General features: G+C 41.0%; 2 long non-coding RNA genes across 2 annotated transcripts; one reads left to right on the top strand and one right to left on the bottom strand.

Moving 5' to 3' along the window:
• Positions 1-4,408: 4,408 nt before the first annotated feature.
• Positions 4,409-7,668, bottom strand: LOC118944339. Its single transcript, XR_005039582.1, has 5 exons — positions 7,318-7,668; positions 6,412-6,692; positions 6,125-6,316; positions 5,400-5,912; positions 4,409-5,292 (listed from the first exon to the last, which is right to left on the bottom strand). It is a non-coding gene; the product is annotated as an uncharacterized LOC118944339 (long non-coding RNA).
• A 566-nt stretch (positions 7,669-8,234) lies between these two features.
• Positions 8,235-9,670, top strand: LOC118944340. The gene is made up of 3 exons (XR_005039583.1): positions 8,235-8,967; positions 9,110-9,186; positions 9,441-9,670. It is a non-coding gene; the product is annotated as an uncharacterized LOC118944340 (long non-coding RNA).
• The last annotated feature ends 4,169 nt before the right edge of the window (positions 9,671-13,839 follow it).

Below are 13,839 nucleotides of genomic sequence, written 5' to 3'. Positions count from 1 at the left end.
CGTTTTCTGTAAGTCTTCACAAGGTTTTCACACACTGTTGCTGGTATTTTGGCCCATTCCTCCATGCAGATCTCCTCTAGAGCAGTGGGAGAACTTGCACAATTGGTGGCTGACTAAATACTTTTTTGCCACACTGTATATATGGGAAGCAAGCAAATGCCTTTCACTGAGCTGTGTAAAGACAGACTGACAGGGAAGAGACAATTAATTGTAATGTATTTTCATGTTCTTTTGCTGTTGTTTGCAGCAACTACGGGGTTGGGGAAACACGTGTGGACCTGAATTGTGATAACTGCAGTGGCCAGAACAAGTTTGTGCTCTGGTATTGTGCCTGGCGGACCATGCACAAGCTCCACCTCAGTCTGGACATTCACTGCCTGATCACAGGCCACACCAAGTTTGCCCCCGACTGGTACTTCGGGCCACATCGAGCAGCGCTTCAGAAAGACCAGAGTGAACACTTTGTCTGAGATTGCTAGTGTTGTGAAGGACAGCACTGTGACAGGGGTCAACATCCCACAGCTTGCCTGGAGGATGGTACGGTGCTGGTGGAAAGCTATGGCTGGCAACAACACCTGACTCTGCTGCCACAGTTCAAGCAGTACCAGCAATTCAGGTGAATATAATTTCCATTGCATTGTGTGAGGTCATTATTCTTATCTAAACTTGGGAGGTGAATTGATGTTATGCAAGGTTGTAATGTGTTTTTAAATGGTTTTTGTTATTTCCTGTTTTACAGCTTCGATGCTTTGGAGCCTGGTGTTGTTATCGCGAAGGAGCGTTTGGACTCAGTCGGGACCAGGTTTCAGCTGCTGCACTACGCTGACGTCCTTCCATCTATAGATGGTATGCCTGTACAAGCACCACCTGGACTGGACACAGATAGACAATGTATTTTTCTGAGAAGATCAGTGAGTTTTGCAATGAAGAGGCCATGGACATCACATGCCCTGCACCAAAGTCAAGGGCAAGACAGAAACATGCTCTCGGAATATAGATTATCTTGTTCATGCGTGGTTCAGGCAGACCAGTTCATCACTGGGGGTGAGTTACCAGCCATCAACACTATCTGCAGTGCCTCTATTCACGTTGCTGTTACTATTTATTTTTTATCCTGCTGCTCAGCCACTTTAACCCTTATTGTATGCATATAACTAACTACCTGATCTATCACCAGTATCACTGATATGGTTATTGATATTGTTATTGTGCATGCTGTATATTACGTTTTTCTTTCTCTACTGGCAATGACAATTGTTCTTTTTTATATTAACACTATCTATTTTTGATATTGCTACTATGTCATCTAATATTTATAAAATATTTTTATCTGGACACTTTGTTTACCTGAAATGTTTCCTTTTGTAGGCTACTACTTTTACCACTTTCCACTACTTACTGTTTAGCACATGACCTCACATGTGAATCATTAAATAGATGGATGGGGCTGGCTTAAGAGGGCGTGAACAATGCTGAATGGTATGCAATTGTGGCTGTTTCAACTTGTCAATTTCAAATGATTTTCTAACAACAGTTTGAATTGAGGTGTGTTCCGCCTTATTTATTCACATAAAAGTAGGCCATTTCACTTTTGCGGACAATTTAGTTTTTAGGCATTACTGTGCCGGACAAACTTCCCCAAGCACTTCCCCATTATTTCTGCATCTCCAGTCAGAACAGGGCCTGCACAAAGTTTTTCATTTTCCGGCTAGTGCCCGCTTCGCCTTAATTGTTGTTTTTTATTACTACATGATAATAACTTTGGACATATGGGCATTTCTATCAAAGTAAGTGCCTTATTACGTTATAATAGTTTCTGTATGTCATTTCGACTGTAGGTCACTGTATGTATGGAGCATAATACATTTTTGTGTATTCCTTATAACCGGGGACACGCAGGGTACCGTTATTAATTTCATAACCTTTATGGTGTTGAACTCAATCGTGCTTATGTAGCTAGCTACATTATTCTATTAGCTCTGTAAAACAATGCTAATTGCGTCAGAGAAGTATTAGCTTTAGTCTTTTGAATTTACCCTGGCCTTATGACCATGGTTTATTTTAATTTGGCCGGTTTAGCACAGCTCTGTTCTGCCCTGCCCCCTTGTGGAGTTCAACAGTTCAACTAGTAGTTTCTTACCATTATAACTCATATTCGTGATTTTGTCAATGCAATGTATTATTTTTTTAGCAGTGTTATTACGTTTCTTTGTCAAATTATTTTATTGCTATATCCTGATATTGTATTCTAATTACTAATGATTCTTCTTTATTCTGTACTTTGAGAAATCACACACACACAAACAGTACTGAACATTATCTGCCAATATGTGACTCACCACCTTGATTCGGTATTATGTAGCAAAATTTGAAATTGGGTTTTTTACATTGGATAAAAGTAGAGACTGAGAGCTACACAATGGTATATCATACACTGCATTTTTGAGGAACAATGGGAAAGTAATTATGCTTTGAATGTTGAGAAACTTACTTTTGAGAAAAGGGCCATTGAATGCTTTGGTACCTACTGGAGAGCTCTCCATTGTCTATACCCATTCAGCATTGTTCACACCCTCTTAAGCCAGCCCCACGTGCTAAACAGTGAGTAGTGTAGTAAAGGTTACGACTAAAAGTGGTAAAAGTAGGCCTACAACAAGGAAAAATACCAGGTAAACAGAAAGTGTCTAGATAAAAAATATTTTATAAATATTAGATTACGCTTACCCAGACATGAGTCATGTGAAAAGAAATGCTATAACCCCCAGCCACATCCAGTGGTGGAAAAAGTACTGAATTGTCATACTTGAGTAGGAGTAAAGATATCTTATAAGAAAATGACTGAAGTAAAAGTCACCCAGTAAAATATTACTTGTGTAAAAATACTTAAGTACCAAAAGTAAATAGAATTGCTCAAATGACCTTTAGTATCAAAAGTATAACTAATTTCAAATTCCTTATTAAACCAGACGGCCCAATTGTATTTTTTATTAACGGAAAGCCAGGGGCACACTACAACACTCAGACAATTTACAAACAAATCATTTGTGTTTAGTGAGTCTGCCAGATCAAATGCAGCAGAGATGTTCTCTTCATAAGTGCTTGAATTAGACAATTTTCCCATCATAATGTAACAAGTACTGTTGGGTGTCAGGGAAAATGTATGGAGTAAAAAGTTAATTTACTTTTGGAATGTAGTGAAGTAAAAGTTGGCAAAAATATAAATAGTAAAGTAATGTACAGATACCCCCCAAAAATGATGAAGTAGTACTTTAAAATACACTGCTCAAAAAAAATAAAGGGAATACTTAAACAACACAATGTAACTCCAAGTGAATCACACTTCTGTGAAATCAAACTGTCCACTTAGGAAGCAACACTGATTGACAATACATTTCACATGCTGTTGTGCAAATGGCATAGACAACAGGTGTAAATTACAGGCAATTAGCATGACACCCCCAATAAAGGAGTGGTTCTGCAGGTGGTGACCAGACCACTTCTAAGTTCCTATGCTTCCTGGCTGATGTTTTGGTCACTTTTGAATCCTGGCGGTGCTTTCACTCTAGTGGTAGCATGAGACGGAGTCTACAACCCACACAAGAGGCTCAGGTAGTGCAGCTCATCCAGGATGGCACATCAATGCGAGCTGTGGCAAGAAGGTTTGCTGTGTCTGTCAGCGTAGTGTCCAGAGCATGGAGGCGCAACCAGGAGACAGGCCAGTACATCAGGAGACGTGGAGGAGGCCGTAGGAGGGCAACAACCCAGCAGCAGGACCGCTACCTCCGCCTTTGTGCAAGGAGGAGCAGGTGGAGCACTGCCAGAGCCCTGCAAAATGACCTCCAGCAGGCCACAAATGTGCATGTGTCTGCTCAAACGGATGGAGAAACAGACTCCATGAGGGTGGTATGAGGGTCCGACATCCACAGGTGGGGGTTGTGATTACAGCCCAACACCGTGCAGGACGTTTGGCATTTGCCAGAGAACACCAAGATTGGCAAATTCGCCACTGGCGCCCTGTGCTCTTCACAGATGAAAGCAGGTTCACACTGAGCACATGTGACAGACGTGACAGTCTGGAGACGCCGTGGAGAACGTTCTGCTGCCTGCAACATCCTCCAGCATGACCGGTTTGGCGGTGGGTCAGTCATGGTGTGGGGTGGCATTTCTTTGGGGGGCCGCACAGCTCTCCATGTGCTCGCCAGAGGTAGCCTGACTGCCATTAGGTACCGAGATGAGATCATCAGACCCCTTGTGAGACCATATGCTGGTGCGGTTGGCCCTGGGTTCCTCCTAATGCAAGACAATACTAGAACTCATGTGGCTGGAGTGTGTCAGAAGTTCCTGCAAGAGGAAGGCATTGATGCTATGGACTGGCTCGCCCGTTCCCCAGACCTGAATCCAATTGAGCACATCTGGGACTTCATGTCTCGCTCCATCCACCAAAAAAAGTACTTAATAAGAATATTTCATTCATTCAGATCTAGGATGTGTTATTTCAGTGTTCCCTTTATTTTTTTGAGCAGTGTATTTTTACACCAATGCCCAAATGCCTTCACATCCGTTCATTAGCATACTTTATATACTGTTACACACACACTTATCACATAGTATTCCATACATAGGTTAAGGCCATGCAACCTGAGTGAGGTGCACATGTCCAGTACATATACAGATACATGCACCATATATTTATGTGGTGAACACTTGATACGGTCACATGATATTGTGGTATGTCACAAAATCATGTTACGACCACACGTCAAAATTAATTTTATATATCAATATTTTGCTAAGTCTTGCTAAGTGGATGGGTCTCTACAGAAGATGTAAACGGTACAGTCAAATGGTTACTTGCATTTTCAGAAATAGATAGTGTCAATATCAATCAAATAATATACAGTATGCACAAGAGCAATATCAGTGATAGATGAGTAGTTATATGCATACAATCAGGGGTAAAGTGGAAGCAGAATAAAATAAAACAGTAGCAGCAACATGGCGTGCGTGTTAGGAGAGAGTCGTGAATAGAGCACTGCAGATAGTGCTGATGACTGGTCCGTCCAAACCACGCATGAACACGGGAATCTATATTCGGAGAGCCTGTTTGTCCTGCCTCCGACTACGGTGCAGGGCATATTGATGTCCATAGCCTTAGTCGCAAAACTCCCCAATCTTCTCAAAAAGATATGTTTGTCAGGTTGTGTCCAGTTTAGGTGGTGCATGTACAGGCAGGCCATCTATGGGAGGAAGGGTGTCAGCATTGCGACAACACCAGTCTCCAGAGCATCGAAGCTGGAAAACAGGGAACAACAAAATCTGAAGACATTACAACATCAATTCACCTCCCAAGTTTATATAAGAAGAATAACCTCATACAATGCAATGAAAATGATTTTCACCTGAAGTGCTGGTACTGCTTGATCTGTGGTACAGAGTCAGGTGTTGTTGCCAGCCGTAGCTTTCCACCAGCACCGTACCATCCTCCAGTCCAACCAGAGGTGGGATGTTGACCCCTGTCACAGTGCTGTCCTTCACAACACCATCAATCTCAGACAAAGTGTTCACTCTGGTCTTGAGGAGGTCCAAGCACCAGTCAGGGCAAACATGGTGTGGCCTGTGATCAGGCAGTGAAGGTCCAAACTGTGGTGGAGCTTGTGCATGGTTTGCCAGGCACAATACCAGAGCACAAACATGTTCTTGTTTTGTCCACTGCAGTTATCACAATTCAGGTCCAGACTTGTTTCCCCAACTCCGTAGTTGGTGAAGAAATGGTGCATGTAGTTGATAACTGCGCTGCTGCCTTTGCTGGATGACGTGCCTTCCTCAATCAAGTAGTTGACTTGTGGTATTCCTTCACAGCAGACACCAAACAAGACACACTTGCGAGGAGTTAATAAGTAGATGGGACCTGGCTGCATAGGGTCAGAAGGAAAGTGCACATGCAAACAACAAAAGACCAGTAAGATAAATTACAATTCATTGTCTCACTCCTGTCAGTCTGTATTTACACAGCTAAGTGAAATGTATTTGCCTGCCTCCCACATACATACATGTTTTTTGTTTTGTTTTTATGAGTGCATATCTATGTCCTTAATCAGTATATAAAATAGGAAATGTTGCTTACTTGTTGAGCAAAATAAAAGCTGTAATGCATCATGATGTCTTTGCTTGCTGGTTCAGTAGGGGCCCCCAGAGACAACTGCAGGTCTTGACAGGTGGTCTTGCAGTCAGCAGCCATCTTCTGGTAGACAGACTGCTCACTGAACAAGCTGGAGATGCTTCTCTTGCTTCTTCAGCTTGGCTGACTTAACAGCTTCTGGAAAATACATAAATAAAGTGAGATCAATAAAAGTAGTGCCAATCATGTTGGAGGTAAATTAAATAATCAAAACATGTTTATGCTTTACATACCAAGTGTTGTCATCGAATCCTTGTAGAGACGCCACACTGCTGCTTTTGTCATATGAGATGGCAGCAGCTTTCCACCAAAGTGTTTGTGTCCTGAGTGGCGTCCAGGTAATACTATTGCATTATCCTCTGCGTAGTTGTTGATGAAGTTCACCACTAGCTGCAAGTCCTCATGCTTCAGGTGTAACCTGTGCTTGGTTGGCCCAGCTCTCTTTTTGATGGGAGGCATTAGACCATTCTCTTTGTATGACTGGTGGAGGATTGTCAGGTGTGTCCTATTGATGCTGAAAGACAAATTCCATGTACAAATATTTTAGCATTACTATACAATAGATGCGAAATGGCATTCTGAGATATCACTACACATAATTCATCTAACGTCAGCTAGCTAGCTAACAGCAAGCTTTGATTTGGGGTGTTTTGTTTAGACATGTAGCTAGCTAGCCAGCTAAACAATTAACCATTGAGTACTAGGCTAGCAATGCAAACCGACTGTCATAGAGAGCTAAAGTTAACAAAATAGGTTATATGTTATCTAGCTAACATTAGGCTATAACTAGCCATGCGAAATGGCATTCTGAGAACATCATTAACGTTACACACAGTTCATACACGTAAATTAATGTTAGTTAGCAAGCCAGCCATCTAACAGCAAGCTTTAATTTGGGGTATTTTGTTTAGAAATGTAACGTTAGCTAGCTAAATAATTAACTATAATCCCAAACCATAAGAGTACTGACAATTGAAACCGATTGTCATAGCTAGCTAAAGTTAACCAAACATAGTAGGTTCAATGTTAGCTAGCTGAGGTTCGATGGGTGGCTTGCTAGCTAACTAACAGCAAGCTTTAACTTCCAATGAAAACAACTTTCTGACTAAATTAGAAACGTACAGTAACTAGACTCTTACCCGTACACGTTAATGTTACATGGATTAAAGCTTCACGGCAGGCTGCAACCCATTTAATTAAATAAGAAGTCCTGTGTTGTTTCCGTTTTGTATTTACAGCTTGCTTGTCCCGTTGTTGTGTCAAGTCACTCTGGTTCACACTGACCGAGTGCAATATCATAAGAAACATCCACACCTTTAGCCCCCACCCAAATTCTGACCATTTTACTCGCCCTAGCAGAGTTGGTTAGGCTGTTTTCATGTTATCCAGAGTGTTGGTGACTGTAACTGTGCTCCTGACAACAATTTACTGTAATGAGCTTTTTTGACGACGTTTATTGACACCTGCCATATTCAACCGGTGTTGAAACTCATCTCTCGGGCAATGTCCAGCCCATTCATTCTCTCAGTAAATCATGGCTAGACGGAAAGGATGCCGGATTTTTCTGTGGCTTAACCAACTAGGCTCCTAATTTAACAAATGCATTGGTATTTACAGATGCCATAAAAGTTAGTTATTAAAGCACATGAAAGTGCACATGTTCAAGAAAACATTTCTGACAAAAAAACTAATTTAGATTTTTTTTAAAGGTCCTTGATAAAAACCTGCTCCAGAGCACTCAGGACCTCAGACTGGGACGAAGGTTCACCTTCAAACAGGACAATGACCTTAAGCACACAGCCAAGACAACGCAGGAGTGGCTTCGGGACAAGTCTCCGAAGGTCCTTGAGTGGCCCAGCCAGAGACCAAACATGAACCCGATCGAACATCTCTGGAGAGACCTGAAAATAGTTGTGCAGCAGCTCTCCCCATCCAACCTGACAGAGCTTGAGAGGATCTGCAGAGAAGAATGGGAGAAGAGCCCCAAATACAAGTGTGCCAAGCTTGTAGCGTCATACCCAAGAACACTCAAGGCTGTAATTGCTGCCAAAGGTGCGTCAACATAGTACTGAGTAAAGGGTCTGAATGCTTATGTAAATATAATATTTCAGTTTTTGCTGTTAGAAACCCGTTTTTGCTTTGTCATTATGCATTATTATGTGTAGATTGATGAGGGGGTAAACGATTTAAGCCATTTTTTATTAAGGCTGTAATGTAACAAAATGTGGAAAAAGTTAAAGGGTCTGAATACTTTCCAAATAAACTGTATGTTATTGTGTTCTGTTAATACATTGTTGTTACCAGATGGAAAAGACTGCTCGCTGACTTTTGTGGCACATGGACTGAGGAAGGCTTGTGTTCAGGGACACAGTGGTAATCAAGGCTGCATCAAACGTGTTCCTCCTGCATTGATGATTGTGAACTGCAACACTTTTCCATTCATCAGAAGAGTTACATAATCGTGTGTCTCTTTCTGCAGGGTTAGTGTTTGATGTACTGGCCCCTTGCCTTTCCTCCTGCAAGAGGTGTGGCAGAAAGGGTGTGCTGGAAGCTGCTGGAGAGCGTATTCACTGGGCTGGTGCAGGCTGTCAAAAGGGAAGGGAAGGGGAGATAGCTAGAGGTTATAAAAAGGTGTCAAACTGTCTGCATCTCTTTCTCTCGTAATGTAAGTGTTATTTTTCCTCTAGGCCTGAAAGAGGACCAGGATCATGGGGAACCTGGTGTTAAAGAACAAAAAGCCTGTGTTTGTCATCACCCATAAACTACTGCTGCTCCAATACAAGTATGAGGTGGGCAGTCAGTCATTCATTCAACTTCATTCCCAGAATTGTGTTTGGGAATGAACTTGTACAGGTGAGTGTACACCGAAGTCTTTAGTGTTGTGATGATATGTGTATTTATGACAATGTTGTTGATTGTGTGTATGTCCAGGTGCTGCGGTCACTGTGCCAGGCCTGAGGCAGACCCCTTCGGGAGCAGCAGCTCTATGTGAGCTGGGGTCTGCTGCTGTATGTGGAACTACAGAGTGATGCAGAGCTCAATTACACCCCCAACACTACGGCATAGTATTGTCACATGATCAGAGCTGTTCACACTACTTTTTGACCTCTCCGCCTCCGGGTTGTATTGAAAAATGTTTTTCAGAGGAAAATGACTGTGTGTTTTGTTATGGAAAGTATCCATGTAGTCCTGCCTTGTTGAAGTCTGTTTTCTTCTGTTTGGTGCCTAATAATGACGACCCTCATGTCTTTTCCCCTGTCAGAGCTGCTGCAGTTCATGCTGGGAGAGATTCAGAGCCACATGGACAGCAGCGTAGTGTGTGTGAGGGGCATGGTGGTGGGGAAGTGTCTCTGCTCCTGCATGGACATCAGAGCCAAGCTCAAATTGGAGGTACAGTACAGTTTGGCACCTTACCCAAGGTTTTGGGTGCATCACAATAGTCTGAAGTGGCTCACTGTCAATATATTCTGTTCTCTGCTCATACTGATCTGAATGAACTGGACGTGTGAAAACAAATACCATAATACACCTATCTCCATATCAGATCAGTGCAAGAAAGAAAGAAAGGAGATAGAGGAAGCCACTGTAGACTATTGAGGGGCACCCCTACAGTAGGCTATGACTTCCTTCTCATGTGTGTTCAGTCTTTCTTTCCCTCAGGAAGAGGAGATCAAGGAGCTGCATGATGACAGATTGTATCTTCCTCGAGAGGTCAAAGGGCAGACTGTACCCTCTCAGGCAGTATTATGCAAGGGTGATTCAGTTGCCCAGAAATCAGGAGATGACTCAGAGCTGGATAGGTAAGAGATAGCATAATCAAAACCCCTAACACTCTGTAATACCTTTTGTTATACACTACATTTATTAATATAATGTTGTCTGTGAGACAGAAGTTTTATATTGAATTAAAATCATTACAACTTAATTAATCTTCCCACGGGCAGTTAAGAAGGCATGATATAGAGCTCGGCAGCTTTTAGTCCTTAAAAAAACGGACATGAGTTACGTCTGGTTAGTTCAGCCATTCCTATGGGGATAAATGCCGAAAACAAGGTCTGAGGTTAACACAGGCTTAGGAAATCTTATACTTAACCTTTATGAATTATGAAGCCTTTATTTTTTTGTACCATTATTTAACTAGGCAAGTCAGTTAAGAACAAATTCTTAATTTCAATGACGGCCTAGGAACAGTGGGTTAACGAGAGATTTGTACCTTGTCAGCTCGGGGATTTGAACTTGCAACCTTTCGGTTACTAGCCCAACACTCTAACCACTAGGCTACCCTGCCACCCCTTTATGTGCTTTTTATGATTATATAATAAAGATTATCTCATAGAACAAAACATGGTTTAGATCGTCAATATTTGTCACCATAGCGGTTCATCTCGTAAGCAAAAGGGAATATGTTCTATCATCTACATTAGTGCAAATTGTTCATCTACATTCATGTATTTCTCACCCCTTTTGGCTTTATGAAAAATATTGACATGCGCTGTCAACTGTGGGACCTTGTATAGACAGGTGTGTGCCTTTCCAAATCATGTCCAATCAATTGAATTTACCACAGGTGGACTCCAATCAAGTCGTAGAAACATCTCAAAGATGCTCAATGGAAACAGGATGCACCTGAGCTCAATTTCAAGTCTCATAGAAAAGGGTCTGAATACATATGTAAATAAGGTATAGTTTTTAATTTTTTTTCTATACATTTGCAAACAATTTTAAACCTGTTTTTGCTTTGTAATTATGGGGTATTGTGGGTAGATTGATGAGGGAAAAAATAATTTAATAAGGTTGTAACGTAACAAAATGTGGAAAAAGTCAAGGGGTCTGAATAATTTCCGAATGTACTGTATAGGTCTCTCCATGTACTGTATGGGTCGGAGATGTACATTTACACTTATCAATGCTCTCTGTATTTGACTGACATGTTGAATGATTGATCCAATCATGCTTCCGTCCCTTCATCTCTACCCAGCCTTCCTATCCTCTGAGGACCCAGTGAGGATGGAGCTCTGTCAGAGAGCTGTTGAGAGACTGGTTAGGGAGAACACTTCTACAGCCAGTGAGGTCACATGGTTTAGATGGTCAATATTTGTCACCATAGCGGTTCATCTTATAAGCAAAAGGGAATATGTTTCATCATCTACAGTATGTTAATTTACACATTAGTGCAAATTGTTCACCTATATTCATGTGTTTCTCGCTTTATGAAAAATATTGTCCCCTCAGGCACACACATTTGTTCTTTGTTATTATGAAAGTAATTTGTGTGAATGTAATTTGTGTGAATGTACAACGCTAGGCCAATTGTGCATCCCTCCACGGACCTCCCAGTCACGGTGTCACAGCTAGCGCTGCAGTGCCCTAGACCACTGCAACACCTGGGAGGCAAGATACCTTTTAATAGAAAATGACAAGTAAAAGTGAGTCACCCAGTAAAATACTAATTGAGTGAAAAAATCTAAAAGTATTTGGTTTTAAATATACTTAAGTATTAAAAGTAAAATGCATTTTCTAAAATATGCTTAAGTATATACTCAAAAGTAAAAATCATTTCAAATTCCTTATATTAAGCAAACCAGACGGCACCATTTTCTTGTTTTTTAATTTATGCATAGCCAGGGACATACTCCAACACTCAGACATAATTTACAAACTAAGCATGTGTGTTTAGTGAGTCCCCCAGATCAGAGGCAGTAGAGATGATGGGGGATGTTCTCTTGATAAGTGCATGAATTGGACTATTTTCTTGTCCTAATAAGCATTCAAATGTAACTACTACTTTTCGGTCTTAGAAAAAATGTATGGAGTAAAAATAACATTTTCTTCAGGAATGTAGTGAAGTAAAAGTTGTCAAAAATATAAATAGTAAATAGTACAGATACAGGTACAGATACCCCAAAAAACGACTTAAGTAGTACTTTAAAGTAGTTTTACTTAAGTACTTTACACCACTGATTTTAACTGAAAAGTGATACTGAACTTACAGAGTGTACTAAACATTAAGAATATCTTCCAAATATTGGGTTGCACCCCCCCCCAATTCACCCTCTAAATGGCCCACATACACAATCGTCTCAAGGCTTAAAAATCCTTTTAACCTTTCTCCTCCCTTTATCTACAATGATTGAAGTAGATTTAACAAGTGACATCAATAAGGAATCATAGCTTTCACCTGGTCAGTCTGTCACGGAAAGAGCAGGTGTCCATAACATTTTATACACTCAGTGTACATACCATGCACAATTTTGATAGGTGGAAGAAACATACTGAATGTATACTGTTTTTCATACTAAGATGGACCAAGATATGTTGGTGTTTCACTTATTTGTTCATTGATTTTGCATGAGTTGGATGATTGGTTGGTGCATTGGTTTTCCACTATGTTGATGCCATTGACCAAAAGAGTAAGAATAGGATGCAATGTCCAACCCAAAATATAAGCTTGTTTTACTCCACTGTTTGTAAACAATATAATTGTACAAATAAATTCTCAGTTGGTTGCATAAATAATGAAAGTTACAAAAAAAAAAAAATGTTTGTTTTTGTGTGAATGCAACAGCTAAGTGGTCAAGCTGAGATTTATTGACCAATTCTGAAACATGTACCTGTTTTTTTTTCTCAAAATACACAAAATCCCCTGTACACACACACACACAGCCCCAGTCAAAAGCTTGGACACACCCACTCATTTTCGACATTGTAGAACACCAAAACAACACACATGGAACCATGCAGCAACCAAAAAACTACCAAACCAATCAAAATAGACTCTACATTTGAGACTCCTCAAAGTAGCCCCCAAAAGCTTCTTATATGAATCATCTTTATTAGCCTACACTATGCCAGTTTATACCTAAGCTATTTTTGACGGAGCGTCAGGTCAAGGTTCTTGTGTTGAACTAACATGCATAAGAAAGTGTTAACAATCTCAGTAAATTGGATCGCGGACAGACATTTTTGATAATTATATTTACCTTACTCCAAGTGTAGCAGAGCTTCTTAAAACTACTCCTATACCCCGATTTTTCGAACCCTTGCACGGCTCAGAGTCGATAGATAGCCCAATTCCGTTATAAGACCGCTTAAAAATGTCTCACCATAAATGCGTTGTAAATTTAAGTATACCCACTTAGGTATTCCAGTTTCGTAGCCTTCTTAGTTCAAATATCGAATTGACCAGTTCTCAAAAGAAAGTAGAACTGTGATCAAAATCCACCGGGTAACTTTTAACGCATTGGAACATTTGTTGGGGATTCTTCAGGGCACAAAGCAGTCCTCATAAGCACATGCAGTCCAAAATCACTCCGCTTCTCAACCGTCGGCGTTGAATCTGTGCCTTTTCTGTTACGCCTCTTATTGCTTTACACGGTTCTCAGTCCCACGTAGGTTGTTGGAATCTTCGAACATGTGAAACTGTATAAGGTGTCAAAATAAGTCCCCGCTCTCCATATACACTACACCGCTCCTCCTCTCGCGTCTCTAAGTATCCTACTGTTTTCCAGTAGAAATATGTGCACAAACGGAGAACGATGTGACGGACACCGTGGCCAAAAAACGCACGGCTTAGATGCGCTCGTCTCACTGAACAGGTTGTCAATGAAAGGCTCATGTAGCTCCTGCTTCTCTCTCTGTCGGACATCAGTTCAACTCCAAGT

This window comes from Oncorhynchus mykiss, chromosome 25, assembly GCF_013265735.2.
Source record: "Oncorhynchus mykiss isolate Arlee chromosome 25, USDA_OmykA_1.1, whole genome shotgun sequence".
Lineage (NCBI taxonomy): Eukaryota > Metazoa > Chordata > Actinopteri > Salmoniformes > Salmonidae > Oncorhynchus > Oncorhynchus mykiss.
Note: the sequence above shows the minus strand (reverse complement) of the source record. Positions and strands in the feature narration are given on the sequence as shown.